The sequence below is a fragment of the Lycium ferocissimum genome, chromosome 2 (assembly GCF_029784015.1).
Source record: "Lycium ferocissimum isolate CSIRO_LF1 chromosome 2, AGI_CSIRO_Lferr_CH_V1, whole genome shotgun sequence".
NCBI lineage: Eukaryota > Viridiplantae > Streptophyta > Magnoliopsida > Solanales > Solanaceae > Lycium > Lycium ferocissimum.
Genome location: NC_081343.1, coordinates 65,747,475 through 65,754,131, shown reverse-complemented (window position 1 = coordinate 65,754,131; position 6,657 = coordinate 65,747,475).

The following is a 6,657-nucleotide window of genomic DNA, read 5'->3' as shown; positions in this document are numbered from 1 at the left end:
CCTCGAGATGTTTGCAGAATCCTAAACAAGTCTTTAATTCGCAACAGTAACCTCGAGTTGTTGGAAAATATCAACAAAATTGCAAGCCTTTTTTTTTTCGAAATAACAAATAGAAAAAGAACAAAAACAGCACCAAATATCATAATTTCACAACTACAAGCACTATTTACAAACTCACAAACTCCAACAAGTGCAACAAATACACGAAACTACAATAAAACAAAAACATTCAAGAAAAATCCATGCTCTTCTTCATCTTCTCTAACCAAAATCATCATTTTCATACTACGATTTCAAAACCCCAACTTTTGAACCAAGTGAAAAAAAAGTTACACGAGAATGAATAGACAAGCAACAACAATGGAAAGAGAGAAAAATGGCGCGGCAATGGAGAGAGGACGAAAGCAACAACAATGGTGATCATAGGTTTTGAACAGCGAGAGAGAGAGAGATGAGATGGCCTAAGAATGAACTCTTTTTTTTTTTGAAATAAAACGAAGTGGGTCGTGGGGAAGTGGGTTGGAGTTGGAAAGAGCTTTTTTTGTATAATGTGTGTGGGTTGGAAGAAGTTTTTGTATAATGTGTATGGGTTTTTGTGTATTTTGTAAAAGATTATAAGTTTTAAAAATTATAATTGAGTCCCAATTTAAGTTAATCACATTTTTAAGATAAGTTTGACCTTGACCGTCAAACTTGTCACCATTTCTAATTATCACACTTTTTTGTCACCACAACTTAAATCTTCCCTCTTTCTTTTCATTGACTACCTATTATGAGTGACCAATATCACTTCTCCCATTTATCTTTGAAATTCGATATAATTTCATGATTTTTGAGTCCAACTCCAATCTGGGTCATCGCTAGAATTTCCCATCGTAAATTCTCCAAAGTGGGTTTTGTTCAGCGACATTCAAATGGTTTCTTTTGTGGGTTCTATTATGTCACCTCTGTCAACATTTGCAAAAGCAGCAGTGGCTCCTCTTCTTCATCTACTTACTAGAAAATATTGTTTCCCAATTCTAATTTGGAAAAGCCATTCTTGGTGTGTTCCCTGATGAGTAGGAAGGGTAAGGAGACTGTTTGTGGTTGTGTTGCTCTCAAAAATGAAAAATACTTTTGAATTGTTATAATTCTTTCTGTAATGTCGTCGCTCGTTTCCACATCGAAGCCCATTAGGTGTTTAGTTGCACATGGGAACGTGTTCAAACAAAGGTTGGAGATTGATAAAACCTGATTAGGGATTAGGAGATCATGTTCAACTTCGATTCTTAAGTATATGTAATATATATGTAATGTATAGTAGTGTATACGGTTGTATATGTAAAATTACAAAAGAAGTCATACATATAGCTATACATAATAAATGTATCATCTGTACCCTGCAATTTGAGTTGGTTTCGTGTGTTTATAAATGAATACACAAAAGCACATACATTAGATATACGTATATGTAATGTTCATATATAAACATACGATGTACGTACACATTATCTACGCATCGATGACAGCTGAGTCACATAGCGCTTCAAACCAGTTAGATGCGTGGGCCGTATGTATGGGTCAGAGTCTCGAAAACATATCGAGTAGATCCAATACATATTAGTCACCACTCCATATGATAAGGACCCGTTTAGCCATGATAAGGACCCTTTTGGCCATGATAATTATCCACTTTTTTCCGGGAAAAAAATTCGCTTTGTTTGAAAATCAGAGTTTGGCATGAAGTTGTATTTGGAATTTGGAAAACACCTAAAACTCTATTTTTCACTCTCAATACATTCAAACAACCAAATATTCTTTGCAAAATAACCAAACACAACTCATCTTCAACTCCAACTTCAAAAATTTCAAATAAAGCGAAAAATATTTGATTTCGATGGCGAAACGCCTACTAAGAATCTGAAATAGATAACATCCTATGTCTATTTGGATAAATTATTTACCTGAAATGGCCCATATTTCTAATATTACCTTAAATGTCTCTTTTATACATCATTATACACTTTTATACAGGTTTATACATTGTCTATAGTAAGTGTATAATGTTGTATTTCGTGTGTATAAACATTGCTGTTAAAAAAAAAATAAAAAAAATTGACTCTGCGGATGTAAATAAAAAATATGTCTATGTGGATGTAATATTCTATGCTGAATTGTATATTATTAAAAATTTGAAATTATCCCTTATTTTAAATAAGCTAGAAGGTATGTTTTAGCTTTACAATATATAGTCAAACCTCTCTATAACATCATCCGCATATAACAACACCTCTTTATAACAAGTAATTTTTTTTCGGAACTGATTACTAATGTTATATTTTACTTCTATATAACAACATTTTATCTATAACATCAACAACCAGCTTTATAACAGTAAACTCTTTGTAAAATTACCCTTCATAACAACCATATGCTTCTTTTTTGTAATTTGACTAAATATTTAATTTGATACTTTAATATACTATATTTATGACAGAATACTACATTTGAATACATAAAGCTTAAAACTACATTCACCAATGAATTTATTGGAATTGTATCAACTTTCTTTAATGTTTAGTTAGTGAAGTATGCATATCTTTTAGATTTAAAATTTAAATAGTTATTTTTATAACATAAAAAAATAAATTTTATGCATTTCTTTTGCCTATAACAGTCAACTATTATTTAAATGTCAAACGCTGTTATAGGTAGCCAAAAAAATTTGGACCTAACGATGCTGCTATAGAGAGATTTGACTGTATATCCCAATTTCAAACTTACAAAATGAATAAAAATTATAAATTGGAATTCTTCTTATGATCCTGAAAGAAGTTCTACATCTAACATTTGCTGATTAATTCCTTGTATAGAAGCAAATTTCCATATTTTGCAAACTTCATGCTAATATTATTTCGTATCAAGCTTCTCATAGTTCTAAGATTATTTTTTGGGAGTATTGGCCTATAAATAGTTCTTCCAACGCTAGCTTTATTTCTTTTTTTCATAATTGATTATTGAGTATTACTCACTGGCTAAGGGAAAGTTTTCAGCCTTTCATTGCCCTGTAATTGCCAATAAGCCCATATTGTGTCAGTCCTTTTGGGCTGGTCCACTGATATAAGCGGGCCGGAGCTTCTAGACGAAACCCTAAAGGGCAATTTGCAGGATTGTCCTTCACTAGGGGTGATCTTTAATTTTTATCCCTCAAATTAGTGGTTTTTAATTTTTGTCTTCGCTAAAAATTTCTTGATTTCGGGTTCGAACCCCACTCAGTCAAAAATTTAATAAAATTCGCAAGATAGAGTTTGGATTCGCATTAAGGCTGCCTTGTCAATCTAAACATACGCAGTGCTTTGCGTTTTTTTTTTTTCTTGGTGGGGCCCGAACCCACAACCTCGGGTGATAGGCGAAGGACAAAACTTAAAAGACCACCAATTTGAAGGACAAAAAATTAAAGACCACCCCAATGAAGAGCAATCCGCAATAAAAACGAACCCCAAAACGGAATACATTTGTTTCCGTCGCCCCGATCGTCCTTCTTTTGGGGTGGTCTTTAATTTTTGCCCCTCAAATTGGTGGTGCTTAATTTTTGCATTTCGCCTAATACCCCGAGGTTCCGGGGTTCGAACCCTAGCTTAGTTAAAAAAAAAAAAAAAATCGCAAGGGAGAGGTTTGGATTCGCAAATAGAATTTTGCCTTCAAAACTAAAACGCTTAAGCGTGAGCTTGAAACTCTACTCAAGCACGCAAAAGCTTGGCCACCAATTTGAGGGACAAAAATTAAAGACCACCCCCAGCGAAGGCAATCCTGCAAATTGCCTAACGGAATAGCAACAAAATAGGGTCCATTAATCACTTAACTATGAAAAGTATTGGGCAACTTACACAAATAGCTATAGTCTAGGAGCTTCTAACCATCCATATCTAGCTTTTTTTTTTAATTCACAATTCGTAGCTAGTTCAAAGACTGCCGCGTGTATTTGAATGTACGCGTTTGTTACTCCAACCTTATTACGATGTCGCGTGTATTTGACTGTATTTGAATACATGCAACTTTAATTTCTTTGTACATGTGTATTCAAAATGATTGTATTTCAGTGCATTTAAATACACGACGGAGCTGTGTATGTTAGCATATTTATATATTGATGTATCCTTTTGTTTTGGCAAGTATTCGAGTTCCGATCAGTAAGGTCTTCGCTGAACGTCACAAAGGTTGAATGTATTCGACTGTATTTTAATGTATTTGAGTTATCGCCGGCTAGTATTTCACTGCTATAAAGTGTATTTGGGTATATCAAACAATGGTAGGGATAAAATTGTATAAAAACAAGAAAAATTCAGATTGAAAATTTCAGATACACTATATTTACTCGGAAAAATTGTATACAAACATATATATATAGATCATTCAAACAACACATACAGTCAAATACATCTAGTTTGCCTAAAAATACAATCAGCCAAATACATTAAATTTATATTTACACTAAAAAAAATGACGAATACACTCAAATACACTCAGATCTGATATATAAGATGGAGAAGAAGCCATGAAATACACTTATATATACTCGCATCCGAGATCTGAAGTTAAGAACGAAGACATGTATTAAGCCAACTTCGAGATTGTCTCCACTCTCAAAAAACCGAATACAAGCCTCGAATCCAATCCCTCAAAAATTTGCTTCGTCGGTGGAAGAATTTCCGCAAAGCCGACCTCGAATAACGGTGCGCGACGGATCTCATCGCCGCCGCTTACGTTCTGCGTTCTTGGGGGATACGGTTAACTTCGTCTTCTTCATGTACTGTTTCTTCTTCTATGACATCATTTTCATATTCTTCTTGTTTAACATCAGGTTCTTGTTTTAATTATCTTGTGGTTCTTCAACTTGTTATTATTTGGATTCGGAAGCTCTTGTTTTCGCTTCTTAGCCATGATGAATATTGAGGTAGAGAGAAGAGAGAGAGTGGAAATTAGCATTTTATGATTTGGGGGCTAGGGTTTCGATGGAAAGGATGATAAAGAAGAGTATAAGGATAAAGAGCGATGGAGAAAGAGGGGAGAGAGAGAGAGAGAGAGAGAGAGAGAGAGAGAGGTGAGGGAGAAGAGAGATGTGGAAGAAGAATTTAAGTTGTGAATACAATATAGCTATAAGCAGTAAATTGAAAATTCACTGTAGCTACTAAAAGTAACTAAATTAAATAGTAGTTATTAATCATAAATACCTCTTAGAGTTAGCTAAGACATGTAATTTTTCCAAAATTATTTAACAAAGTCATTTTTTATTTGTAACAAGAATATTAGTTATTTTTGCCTATACAATTTCAATGGTTACTCTTCCACAACAACAACATAACTAGTGAAATCCCACAATGTGGGGTCTGGGGAGGTAAAGTGTACGCAGACCTTACCCCTATCTCGGAAGATAGGGAGGTACGTTTTCGAAAGGCTTACCAAGAGAAAACACGACGAGAAAAGGTCGAATAAGCCTGAGAGTTCAAAGCAAAATGAAAACGAAACTAAAAGAAAGCGAATAAGTCATAATAGCAACAAAAAGAGACGATGGCTTACCACAGATAAATAAGATAATCGAAGTACAAGAAACGACATATAGTAGTAAGAATCAAAGGACAATAGACTATAGATTAAAGCGACTACCTACTAGTTTTCTACCCTAATTCCGAGTCCTCCACGCCCTCTCTATCTAAGGTCATGTCCTCGGTAAGTTGAAAGCTGTGTCATGTCCCGTCTAAGCACTCTCCAATACTTCTTCGGCCTACCCTACCTCTTCCGAAACCAATAGCTCAACCTCTCACACTCCTCCGCACCGGGGCATATGTTACTCTCCCCTCCGCCCAAACTATCTCGGCCTCGCTTCCCGCATCTTGTCCTCCACTAACGCCACTCCACCTTATCCGGATATCTTCATTCCCAATCTGTCTCGCCCGGCGTGCCCATACATCCATCGTAACATTCTCATTTCTGCCGCAACTTTCTATCTTTTGGACGTGAGAGCTGCGGCGCAACACTGCGCCGTACAAAGCGGTCTCACAACCACTTTGTAACACGCTTTAAGTTTCGATGGCACCTTCTTATCACACAAAGACTCACCGAAGCGAGCCCATTTCATCCACCCTGCACCAATACGATGTGAGACATCATCGTCAATGTCCCCATTTTCTTGTATAATAGACCCAAGATATTTGAAACTTTCTTTCTTTTGGATGGCCTGGGTACCAAGTCTCACTTCCACGCCAGGCTCATTTGTCACGTCACTGAACTTGCACTCCATATACTCTGTCTTGGTCTACTCAATTTGAACCCTTTAGACTCCAGAGTTTGTCTCCGGACCTCCCGAACGCAGCGTTCACTCGTCGCGTGTCCTCGTCAATCAAGACTATGTCATCCGCGAATAACATATACCATGGCACCTCACCTTGAATTTGCCGCGTCAAACAATCCATCACAATGGTTACACTTCCAAATTGTATAAATTTGGCCAGTAAAAAATGATGTAATATTTTATTTAATCTGCATGGACTTCCTTTATTCCTCAATCCACTTAGAATTGATGACTCGTACCACTTAAAACTAATCCGATCCTCCTGACCCAAACACATAATCCGAATAAAATTATCTTCATTTTCGGTAAAAGATTATGTTTTCACTCAC